The sequence below is a fragment of the Pteropus alecto genome, unplaced genomic scaffold, assembly GCF_000325575.1.
Source record: "Pteropus alecto unplaced genomic scaffold, ASM32557v1 scaffold21, whole genome shotgun sequence".
Taxonomy (NCBI): Eukaryota; Metazoa; Chordata; class Mammalia; order Chiroptera; family Pteropodidae; genus Pteropus; species Pteropus alecto.
This window is the reverse complement of record NW_006436282.1, coordinates 6,767,947-6,780,068: the sequence shown is the minus strand read 5'-3', so window position 1 is coordinate 6,780,068 and position 12,122 is coordinate 6,767,947. Positions and strand designations below refer to the sequence as shown.

Genomic DNA, 12,122 nt, shown 5'->3' with positions numbered 1-12,122 from the left:
GGATAAAATCATGGCATTTTCATAGGAGAATGGTAAATCAATGAAAGCTTTTAATGAGGGAAATTATATTATGACAATACATTTTAGATTGAGTATACTGGCTATTGTGTAGAATTTGTAATAAGAATGTTCAGAATATAAGTTTTTACTAAAGCAATAACCATGAGATTAAGAGTATAGAATGAGCTCAAGGGATAATAAAAAGTTAATATTTATGACTTGCTGTAGAACTGAATTTAATGGTTAAGAATGTGTGAGAAATTAAAAGTGATTTATAGGATTTATAAGTTGAGAATTTGGTATTTATCTAGAAATAGGGAAAAGATGAATGAGTACAATTTGAATCAATATTGGATATGCCAAATTTGGATTCTCTTTCTTTGAAAACTTGTTGTAGTAGGTAGTGGAATGCTCCCTAAAAATGTCCATATCCTGATTCTCCAGAATGCCTATCAGCTGACTTTAAAACAGGCAGATTGTCCTTATCCTGGATAATCAAGATGGGCCCAATGTAAATACATGAGTCCTTGAAAGTGGAAGAGGAAGGCAAAAAGTTGTTTAGGGAGATGTTGGCTTTGAAGGTGGAAGAAGGGTCTACAAATCTAGGAATGCAAGCAGTTTTTAGAAACTTGCAACAGCCTTGAATTTACAGGTGTCAAGAAAATAGCAACCTCAGTTGTACAGTTGTAAGTAACTAAATTCTGCCAACAGCACAAAGGATCAGTAAAGGTGAGTGTTCCCAGAGCCTCCAAAAGGCAAAAAACTACACATAATAAATGTGTAGTTTTAAGCTAGTTTGTTTGTTGTAATTTGATAAGGCAACATAGAAAAGAAATACATCATGAAATTCAACACAAAGAAAAATCAAAATAAGATTTAATCATTTATGCATTTGCTCTCATAATAGAACTATTTTCTTTTTCATATCTAAATTCTTTCCAATCATCGTCTATACACTTTTTCGCATACAATTTAAAAGTATATTTTCAATCAAAATCTTCTTATAATTTTGGAAAGTACTAATTTTTGCATATAAAATACATAAACCTAATGCAAATGGTCTGGACTTTTCTGGAGATGCAAAATGAGTAAGTGGTCAGCATAATTCCACTGGTAGAGCTTCTCAGAGGATTCATCCAGCAAAGTGGGTTTTTTTGTTTTGTTTTGTTCGTATGTTAGTGTTATGATTTTTTAAATGAACATTGTTAAGTAGAGTCCAGGGGTGCAAGATGGTGAGCTGCTGCAGTTCATCTAAAGACTACAAGAGATACTGAGATAGAGAATTTTTCACTCACAGATCCTGGAGGAAGTATGTAGCATGGTCAAGGGGCCACACAGGGAGGTCAAAGCAAGGTACAGGCAGAGAGAAGCATATGCTTTTATTAGGACTCATAAATGCAATGTGTTGGGGTTCCCAAGCTAAGCCTGGATTTGTCGATTCAAAACAGAGTGATGTTTTTAAAAGTTCTATGTGGGTTTTACCTAAGGGATGTCAAAAGGGAAGGTCCTGGAAAGTGGGAGCCACTATTTATCACACGGGCTGTTAAAGAAGTTATATCAGCAACTTACATTTGCATGTGACTCTGTGAGTTGTTATCTAGGGAATGTACTTGTATGAGGGGCTAGTGTCAGTTTAAGGTCTCCACAAGCCACCTGGCCAAACCAAATGGATGCCGAGGCAGCGATACCATGGAGTAGCTTAGTTAAACCTTCAAGTTACTTTTATTTGTTTTGTGTGTGTGTATATGTTTGTTTATTCAGGAAAACTTTCAGCAAAGGAAAAGGAGGACAATATTAACAAATATTAATGATAGCTATTATAAAATGATTGCTTATTATAATCCAGGCTACTTTACATAAATTAGCACATTTCTTCCTTCTAATATCCTCTGAGTTAGATATTAATAACACCGTTTTATATATGAGAAATCTGAGATTTAGTTAGATTAAGTACCTGACCTACTTTTAGAGTCAGTATTCAAATCTGCCCTTAGCCTCTTTGGGATCTGTTTTACTTCCAAGTCTAGGAAAAGTACTCAATTCAGGGTCAGGAAAGCCATTCAGAATACAATGGTTTTGCCTTTCTATGTTAAGACTTCAATTTTCACCAGAAAATTCTTGCATTTTCAGAAAGGATTTGAGTTGAAGCCCCTGCTTGAGAAGAAGTAACAACTACTCTGTTGAATTTCATTTGAGTCCAGGTTATTCACAATTGCGATGTGGCCCTATATTGAAATTTGTCCTCATTTTAATGTTGACTTCATACTCTCCAGTCTGAGATTATTGGAAATGGTCACATTTTCCATATATATGTAATTGTGGTAAATAATTATTGTATCGTGCCCATTTATTTTGAACTGCAGCTGTAATATTAATAATAAACATAACCTATTTTTACAAAAACACTTATCTATTATTATTGCCAGAACTGCTCATTCCCCTTTCAATTTTGCTGTCTTTCTGGCCCTATTTTATTTTCATCTTTTGAGGGCACCTGACAAACAATAAGGCAGGAAGAAAAACTTCTAAATTCACTGTTAAAAAAATTTGTTTTCTTTAATAATTTTGTTGTCCTGAATACATATAATAAGGAAAAATCTACAGTTAAGCATTGACTTTCTCAGGTCAATAATCCACTCATCATATTTTAAAACAAGATATTATCTAAGTAAAACCAGAGGGAGAAAAATCTTATCTATCACAATGACTTCTTCATCAAATGGTAACTATAATAGTGGACATGCGTCCCTAAAAAAATCAATTTTGTAGCCAAAGAAAACAGTAAGGGAGAATGTTGACAAACGTTTCAAGTGCAGGAGGCTGATAGCTATTGGTAAAATAGAAACAAAGCACTTTATTATCAGCAAAGTAGGTGAATGAATCCTGAGGGGCTATGAATAGGAAAACAAATTATTGTGACCTGCTAAAACTAATGAATAAAATAAGAACATTATAAAAATAGAATACAGTAAGACAAAACCAGATTAAAAATATTCCAAGGCAATTTCCAGGGTCTCCAGGGACTATGGATAGATCTTTTTGATAACAAATATGCAAAATGGAAGAAAGCACCTAATCCTAGGGACATAAATATTGCATTTTTGGTAGTAATGGGTTTCTGAAACTTGAAAATCCAGGAATTATTAACACATTTTGCCTTTTACACTTCACTGTCCACACAAAACTATATTGCATAGGATTATTTAAATGAAATGATACAAGAGGTTAATAGATGAGAAGTCAGAAAAAAAAAGGTGACAGGGGATGAAGATATCTTGTGAAATACATTCCACACCTAGACATATATTAAAATCATCTGAAAAACATTGTAAAAATTAATTTTTCTAGGCTTCTGTACTGAGCTATTAAGTCTGAGTATTCTGATATGGGTCTTTGCAATATTTATAATATTTCCCAAGAGATTCTAATTTTCTAGCTCACTTTCTGTCTACTTTTAGGCCACCTTGGATGAGAATCTATTCTCTTTATAGCAGGAAGACGATATCAATAACTTCTTTTGGTCAGTATGTTAAAAATTAACGCTGACACATCTATGTAGTCTAATGTACATTTTTATAAGGGAAATAAATTGATTTTTTCTACTCTTAGTAGCCATGGAAAATAATTTATTATGATGTTCCTATTAATATTTTTCAGAGACTTATTTTAAGTTTATTGTTTTTCTCCACCTAAAAAAATATGTAATTATTTTAACCTTTCCATTAGGTTTTATTTTCCAAGGCATCTTGTTTTACTCCTGTAGAATGTTATTCATAGAGCAAGAATATTACTCATAGAGCAAGAATATATGTTGATTCTCTAGATGAACAATTAACATTTTGATAAATAGTTTTATGCTTAGATGTTTCCATTTTAGGCCTATTTTTATAGATATTAATAAGATTAACAACAGGGCTTGATAAAAGTTGCACCACCAATATCTAAAGTGATATCATGCATTTTATAGGAAGAAAAATGACATTAATTCTGACAAGATGAGAACCTATCAGTGAGGATTCTTGGGAAGTCATATGAATAAACAACATTGAAAGGAACTATTTTCGATTTCTTTGTCATATGGATACACTAAAATATCTGGATACTAAAGTACCAATATTTCATCAAAAAAAGGAGCATAGTTGGAACTCTACTTATATATGTAGAAAAAAACTGTTAAAAAAATGTGTATGCTTCCTCTGGAGAACACTAATTCAGGTTATCTGATTCTAGTCTTTCATTGTCTTTTAAAATTTATGACTCTTTGTATGTATATAGTCGCTAGACATAAATATTCTATTGTGTCTGGCAGAGACTCAATTGTTTTTCTTACCCCCTGTGGAAAAACTAGTTTTCCCTCTGTTTATATATTCATATCAATATTCCTGATCTATAAATGTTTCCATTTTTTGGATTCTCTTAAACAAGTTATAATATCTGCCTGGTTCCCATATGAGTTAAATACAATCTTAAACATGTATTCTTTTATATACATGAAGGTTATAATGTTGCTTTTTTTTGAAAATTATCTCTTAACAGATATTATCTAGTGTAAATTGTATATATTTGAATTTCTACTGACACTAGATAACTCAGTGTTAAATATCTGAAGAGTTGATTGTATAACTTTTAGAGGCCATAATCGATTTCAATGTCATAAAGGGACAAAAAGAAACTTGAATGACAAATGACAGAAAGGGCATTTAAAATTAGGTATCAATACTAGCAAATTAACTATTTAGGGGTGTTATTTAGCCGTGAAGTTCATTGAGATTATCCTTTACTTCACTTTTATACTTTGATGCCCCGCTTCCCATAACATCAATTCCTAATGTTCAGCCCTTTCTGTAAGTCCTGACAGCCTAAAGAATAAGCATTATTATTCATATTTAGATAAAGAATTGGAAATTTGGAGATGCTAACTAACCCAAAGCCTGCATAATTTCTATTGCAACCACCATGGGCAACAGTTGGTCCTCTCTGGGTGTTAGTTTACAAGGGCTGCCACAATAAGATACTATAGACCAAGTGGTCGAACGACAGGAAATTTCTTGCCTCACACTTCTGGAATCTAGAAATTCAAGATCAAAGTGTTGGGAGGTTTAGTTTCTCCTGAGACCAATCTCTCTGGCTTGTACATGGCCACTTTCTCGCTCTGTCCTCACATGGCCTTTTCTTTGTGCACAGGCATCCTTGGTTGTCTTTCCTGTGTCACACTTAATCTCCTCTTCCTACATCACTGGTCAGAATAAATTAGGGCACACCTTAACAACCTCATGTTAACTTAGTAACCTTTTTAAGGGTCCTATGTCCAAATATAGTCATATTCTGAGGTACTCAGGTTACGGCCTCAAAATATGAATTTTGGGGGTACTATTTTATCTTATAGCAATCTCACTCCTCTTCTCCACATCCTAGTTAAAAGCAAACAGTAGTCTTGTTCCCACCTGTAACTCCCAATGAAACCGTTTAGTTGGGCTTCATGGATGAGATTTTTATTTAATACTTTTTATTTTGAAATAGTTTAACACTTACAGGAAAGTGGCAAAAATAGTACAGAGGGTTCTCTTATACCTCTTACCCAACTTTCCTATGGTTGACATCTTATATATCTGTAGTATAAGTATTAAACAAAGAAATTAACATTGTTATAATACTATTAACTAATTTGCAAATTTTATTTACATTCCAAGTTTTCCACTAATGTCTATTTCTGTTTTAGTATGTAAATCAAGATACCTCATTGCATTTATTCACCATGTTTCCTTAGTCTCCTCCAGTTTGTGACAGTACATCAATCTTTCCTCGTCCTTGATGTCCTTAACATATTTTACTATGTCAGATGGGTTAATTTGTAAAATGTCCCTCAGATTGAGTTTATCTGTTTTTTTCTCATCAATAAATTGAGGTCATGAATTATGGCAAGAATTCCATGGGTGAAACTTGCTTTTCATTGTATCATAACAGGAGTACATGATATCATTATGTTTCGTTACTGTAATGTTAACCTTCGCCATTTGGTATATTAGGTTTCTAGGACTGCCATAACAAATTACCACAAACTTGGCAACTTAAGACAACAGTAATGTGTTCTCTCACATTTCTGGGGCCCAGAAATCCAAAATCAAGGTGATAGCTATGTTCATTCATTTTGGAGACTCTGAAGGAGAATATGTTCATGCCTTTTCTATCTTCTGGTAATAGTCATCAATCCTTGGTGTTCCTTGGCTTGTAGATGCATCACTCCTGCCTCCATATCTCTCTTCATATGGCCTTCCTCTGTGTATGCCTTTATTTCTGCTTCATTTTAAGGATACCAGTAATTTAATTTAGGGTCCACCCTAAAACCAAGATGATCTCATCTCAAGACATTTAATTCAGTCTGTAAAGCCCTCTTTTGAAATAAGGCAATATTCAAAGATACCTGAGGTGAGGACTTGGGCATATTTTAAGGGGGAACAGATGTCAGCTTATAGTATGGTTATCATTTTTTCATTTGTAATTAACAAATATCTTGAGAGTTACTTTGAGACTATGTAACTACAGTTATGTGCTGCTTAATGACAGGATTACAGTCTGAAAAATATGTCATTGGGTGATTCTTTCTTTGTGCAAACATCACAGAATCAATGTACACAAACCCAGCTGGTATCACCTACTACTATATTTATATGTGCTATACTTTCATACAACTGGCAGCAGAGTTGGTTTGTTTACACTAGTAGTATCACAAATAGAAGTAATGCCTTGCACTATGACATTATCATGGCTACAATGTCACTAGGTATTGGAATTTTTCAACGCCAGTATAATCTTATGGGACCACTGTCATATATAAAGTCTGTTACTGACTGAAATGTTGTTATGTGGCACATGGATGTATCTTGTTTCTCCACAAATTTTCACACACTAATTTTACCAGCCATCAGTTGATCTTGCCTGAGACAAATATTACTATAGTGTTCTAATGCTGATTTTCTATTTCATTCATTCTTTCTACACTCATTAAATAGAATCCTTTTGTAAGAAAAAGCTCTATCTATCAATTAGTATTGTGGGTCATATTTTACAAAGAAAGTCAGGACACCCAATTGAATTTTAATTTCGGCTAAGCAATGGATAATTTTGTAGTGTAAGTATGTTCTATGAATATCTGAAACATGCTTATATAAAAATTATTCAACGTTTATCTTAAATTAAAAATTAATTGTGTGTCTTGTATTTTATCTGTCAACTCTATTTAGTATAGCTACATAGGTATATATCTTATTCTATGGGTCATAAGCCAATACTATCTGTATTTATTTTGTTGCTCAAGTTGTTCCAACTTTGACTATTGAGAGTTCTTTCATATAGACTCTGCACTCTTTCAGCATGCTCCTGGTTTTTTTTTTTTTTTTGGTTTTGTTTTTTTGGGGGTAATTTTATTACTTTCTGGCATCAGCTTAGGTTATATTTTCAGAGCCATATTTTAGTGAAAAATGGCATTTAGAAACCAAGATCTGGGCTGAAGTTGTATTTATTACTATTAGAGTGTTATTGCTTCAAGGATCTCAGCTGTCAAAGCTTGGCAATAAGGGTATGTATATTGACCTATGCATAGACATATGTCTAGATATATTTCTGACCTATGTGTAGTAGGCAGAACAATTGCTCCTTAAAGACTTCCATGTCGTAATATCCAGAAACTATGAATATGTTACGTTATATGGCAAAAAGAACTTTGCAGATGTAATTAAATTAAGGATCTTGAGACAGAGAGGTTATCTGGGTGGGCCCAACGTAATCATAAGAGTTCTCAGAAGTGAAAGAGGGAGTCAAGGAAGATCAGAATCAGAGAGAAATTTGAGGATGCTACGCTTCTGGCTTTGAAGATGGGGAAAGGAAGCCACAAGTCTAGAAATGTGGACAACCTCTAGAAAATGGAAAAGGCATTGAAAGTGATTTCCTTCCACAGGGAATACAACCCTGCCAACACCGTGATTTTAGTTCAGTGCATCCTTTTTTGGACTCATGACTTCCAGAACTGTAAAATAATAAATCTCTGTTAATTTAAACCACTAAGTTTGTTTTTATTTGTTACAATAGTAATGGCATATCAGTACACTATTTACATCAATATTTAAAAACCATGAGTCCATACTGATGTCTCCAATTCTAATCCAACAACAGAGGGTTTATTCTTGCTTCCTCCTTTCCTTATTTATGATTTCTATCTCCAACAGCAAGAAACTACCTATTGTTATCTACAACATATTTATTTATATGTTCAACCTTATTTATTTATATGTTCAACCTTAGTATACACTTAAATTAATTTCAGAATTTCTAACTGATATTTCTGTAAGAAACACATTCAATAATTAGAGTATGGCATTTATGTATAGTTCATTGTGTATTAAGCTTATTAACCTCCAGATAAAATACTGTTTTCCAAAATAAATTATTTTCTTATTCATCTTATTCAGTTGGTTATAGTATTAATTTCCATATTGTTAGTCAGTTAGATTGTTTGCTATCATTTACATATTGTTTATTTTAGCTTCCATCCCCCTCGAACTTGGTTAGCATTTTATAAATTTGCATACAGTTAAATTTATTAGGTATAGTGTACCATTCCATGGGTTTTGATAAATGGATAGGATCATGTATCTTCCAACATAGATATGAAACATAACAGTCCCATAGACTCATTTCCTCATCTAGTTCATTTGTAGTTATTTCCATGTCCTACCTCCTATGACTGAGAACCATGCATTTGTTTTTCTTCCCTGTAATTTTGCCTTTACCAGAATGTACTGTAAATTAAATGATTAATATGTAGGTTTTCAGGTCTGGCTTCTTCCAATTAGAAATGACATTTAAAATTCACTTATGTCATTGAGTGAATCAATAGTTAATTCCTTTTCTTTGCTGATAGTACTCCATCCTAAGTATGTGCCAGAATTTATCTATTCGTTTGTTGAAAGACATGTAGGTTGTTTCCAATTTTGAGGAATTATGCCCTAGGGTTTTCAATATATATTTTAATTAATCAATGTCTTTCAAGTAACATTTTCCATTTCCATTGTAATAAAGAAACCTTATGACACTATAGTCTCAATTTCTTCCTCCTATCCATTGCTTTATTTTTTCATATATTTTGCTTTTACATCAGCCATAACATTATATGTCAATACTAATTTTGCTTTAGACTGTCACTTCACTTCTAGAGCAGTTAAAAATAAGAGAAAATAAAAATGAATGACTTATTTTAACTTTATTGGATTTTCAGTACTGTTTATGTATTTATATAGATTCCATTTTTCTCTCTGGTATCCTTCTGCCTGAGGAGCTAACTTTAACATTTGTTGTAAATTAGGTAGGAGAAGTTTTCTAGCTCTAACATATTTTTCATACATGACACTCTGAGATTTTAGGTAATGAAGAGAAAGAAAAACAGAGGAAGAATGAAGGAAAATGAGCTTATTACAAACTAATTTATCTAGGATCTAAAGTGTGATATTTTTACACATCTTTGGAAACATGGTGAAGTGAGAGATGTCCCCAGATCTCTCCCCTTGACACAAAAATAAGCTGAACATCTAAAACTCAACAAAAAATGCCCAAACTGCACACCAGCATGTCTGAGCGTGGGATCCGTGCATAAGAGCTACCACAGGTCAGAACCCCAGGTGCCCGGCGATAGACTGGAAGAAATAAAGAAGTTGCCTCTGGCAGCCTCTGGAGCTCCCTGCAGGCAGAGGGGGAGGGGAACAGCAAGTTCCTAAGGAGAGTTCCCGAACAGCCCTGCCTGGGAAAGCTGTGAGCTCCATGTGGCCAGCTGGCAGCAGGGCCCAGTCATCAGGGCATAAAGCAGAGAAGCTGGACTGGACCGCAGAGGAACAATAGTTGATTTTTACTGCTCTAGTTGCAAAACAGAGGCTGACCTGCAGCCCCTAGTCGCCAACCCAGAGGGTCCCTCACCCCATACGCTCTGAGACCCATTACCGCTGAGCTCCAGGGGAATCTGAGCAAACTCTGCTGAGACTGTCACTGACACTGACAGGGACTGAAACTGAGGGTAGCAACCATGATTAAACATCTACAAGGAAATTTAAAAAGTGATATTAAGACTTTATATAAAGCAGGGATCCAAGAAGCTTAGACACCACCTACTGGAAACCAAAAGAAAAGCGCCTTTTTTGCAACAGGCTAAAGAGAGATCTTTATATAATAAATTTTCTTTCTGGAAAAACAGCAGAATATGCTTCCATTAATGCCCAGGCAAAGAAATAGTCCATTAAACACCATGAACAACCAAGGTGACAAGGCATCTCAGAAAGAAAGAGATAAATCTCTAGAAAATAAGCTTATAGACATAGAAATATGTAATTTAAATGACAGAAAATTCAGGATGGTACTTCTAAAAAAACTCAATGAGATCCAAAACAACTCAAATCAACAATTTCAGGAATTGGAAAAAAAACAAATAGATGAGCAGAGCAAAGAGATTGAAACCCTCAAAAAGAACTTCGGGAGATGAAAAGCCCACTGCAAGAGTTGAAAAATGAAATAGCAAGCTTGGAAAATAGAGTCAACCAAATGGAGGAAAGGATCAGTGATTGAAGACAGAAATATAAAAATAAATCAGAAGGAAGAAGAGAGAAACCAAAGAATGAAAAGTAATAATTGAGAAATTCGAGAACTAGCTGACACCATCAGGAGAGGAAACATAAGAATAATGGGCATTATTGAAGGCAAGGAAAAGGAACAGGGATCAGAAAGCATTTTCAGACAAATAGTTGACTAGAATTTCCCAAATCTAAGGAATGAGCTGGAGCTTGGAATTCAAGAAGTCAACAGAACACTCAATTATCTCAATCAAAAAAGGCCTTCTCCAAGACACATTGTATCAAAATTACCAAAAATCAACGACAAAGACAGAATTCTCAAGGCAGCCAGGGAGAAAAAAACGGTAATTTATAAAGGTAAACCTATTAGATTATCCTCGGACTTCTCAGCACATACCTTACAACCCAGAAAGGAATGAAATCAAATATTTAAACTATTAAGTGAAAAGAACTACCAGCCTAGAATAATGTATCCAGCTAAGCTCTCCTTTAGATATGAAGGAGAAATTAAGACTTTTTCAGACATACAAAAATCAAGGGAATTCTCCACTATGAGGCCTGCACTACAGGAAATACTGAAAGGAGTCAGTTCACCTAAAACAAAATGACTAACAAACAAACAAATAAACAAACAAATAAACATAATTAGGCATAAAGTGACTATCAGGCAAATAGAAGCAGAGTCCAAACGTTACTAAGAACAGGGCATTATAGAATGTAGTTCCATAGTGTAGTGGTTAGCATGTCTGCTTTACACGCAGAAGGTCCTGGATTTGTGCTTCAATGGAGCCGGTCCATGGTCTATATCCATGCCACCCTGAACGAGCCTGATCCTGTCTGATCTCAGAAGCAAAGCAGGGTAGGGCCTGGTTAGTATTTGGATGAGAGACCATTTAAGAAGACCAGGTGCTGTAGGCATAAAAAAAATAATAAAATAAAGGATTATAAATTGACAAGGTCGTTGCAATCTGTAAGGTCAACCAAGGTTGCCTCACCTAAAAAAAAAAAAAAAAAGATAGAAGTACCTTAACATAATAAAGGCTATCTATGACAAACCATCAGCCAACATTATATTTAATGGTGAAAAACTAAAACCCTTGCTTCTAAGATCAGGAATCAGGCAAGGCTGTCCACTATCGCCACTGTTATTCAATATAACATTGGAAGTCCTAGCGAGTGCTATCAGACAAGAGGAAGATATAAAAGGCATTCAAATAGGAAACGAAGAAGTCAAACTCACTATTTGTGGATGACATGATTCTCTATAGAGAAAACCCTAAAGACTCCACAAGAACACTACTAGAAACAATAAGCAAATACAGTAAAGTCTCTGGATACAAAATAAACGTTCAAAAATCCATAGCGTTCCTATACTCTAATAATGAAGTGTCAGAAAAAGAAATGGAAAAAATAATGCCTTTTGCAATTGCACCAAAAAGAATAAAATACCTAGGAATAAATTTAACGAAACAAGTGAAGGACCTATGTAATGAAAACTATAAGACCCTCTTA

General features: G+C 34.2%; 1 pseudogene; it reads left to right on the top strand.

The window, feature by feature from the left end:
• The first annotated feature begins 11,409 nt into the window (after window positions 1-11,409).
• Window positions 11,410-11,528, top strand: LOC112479853 (annotated as a pseudogene).
• Window positions 11,529-12,122: the final 594 nt, after the last annotated feature.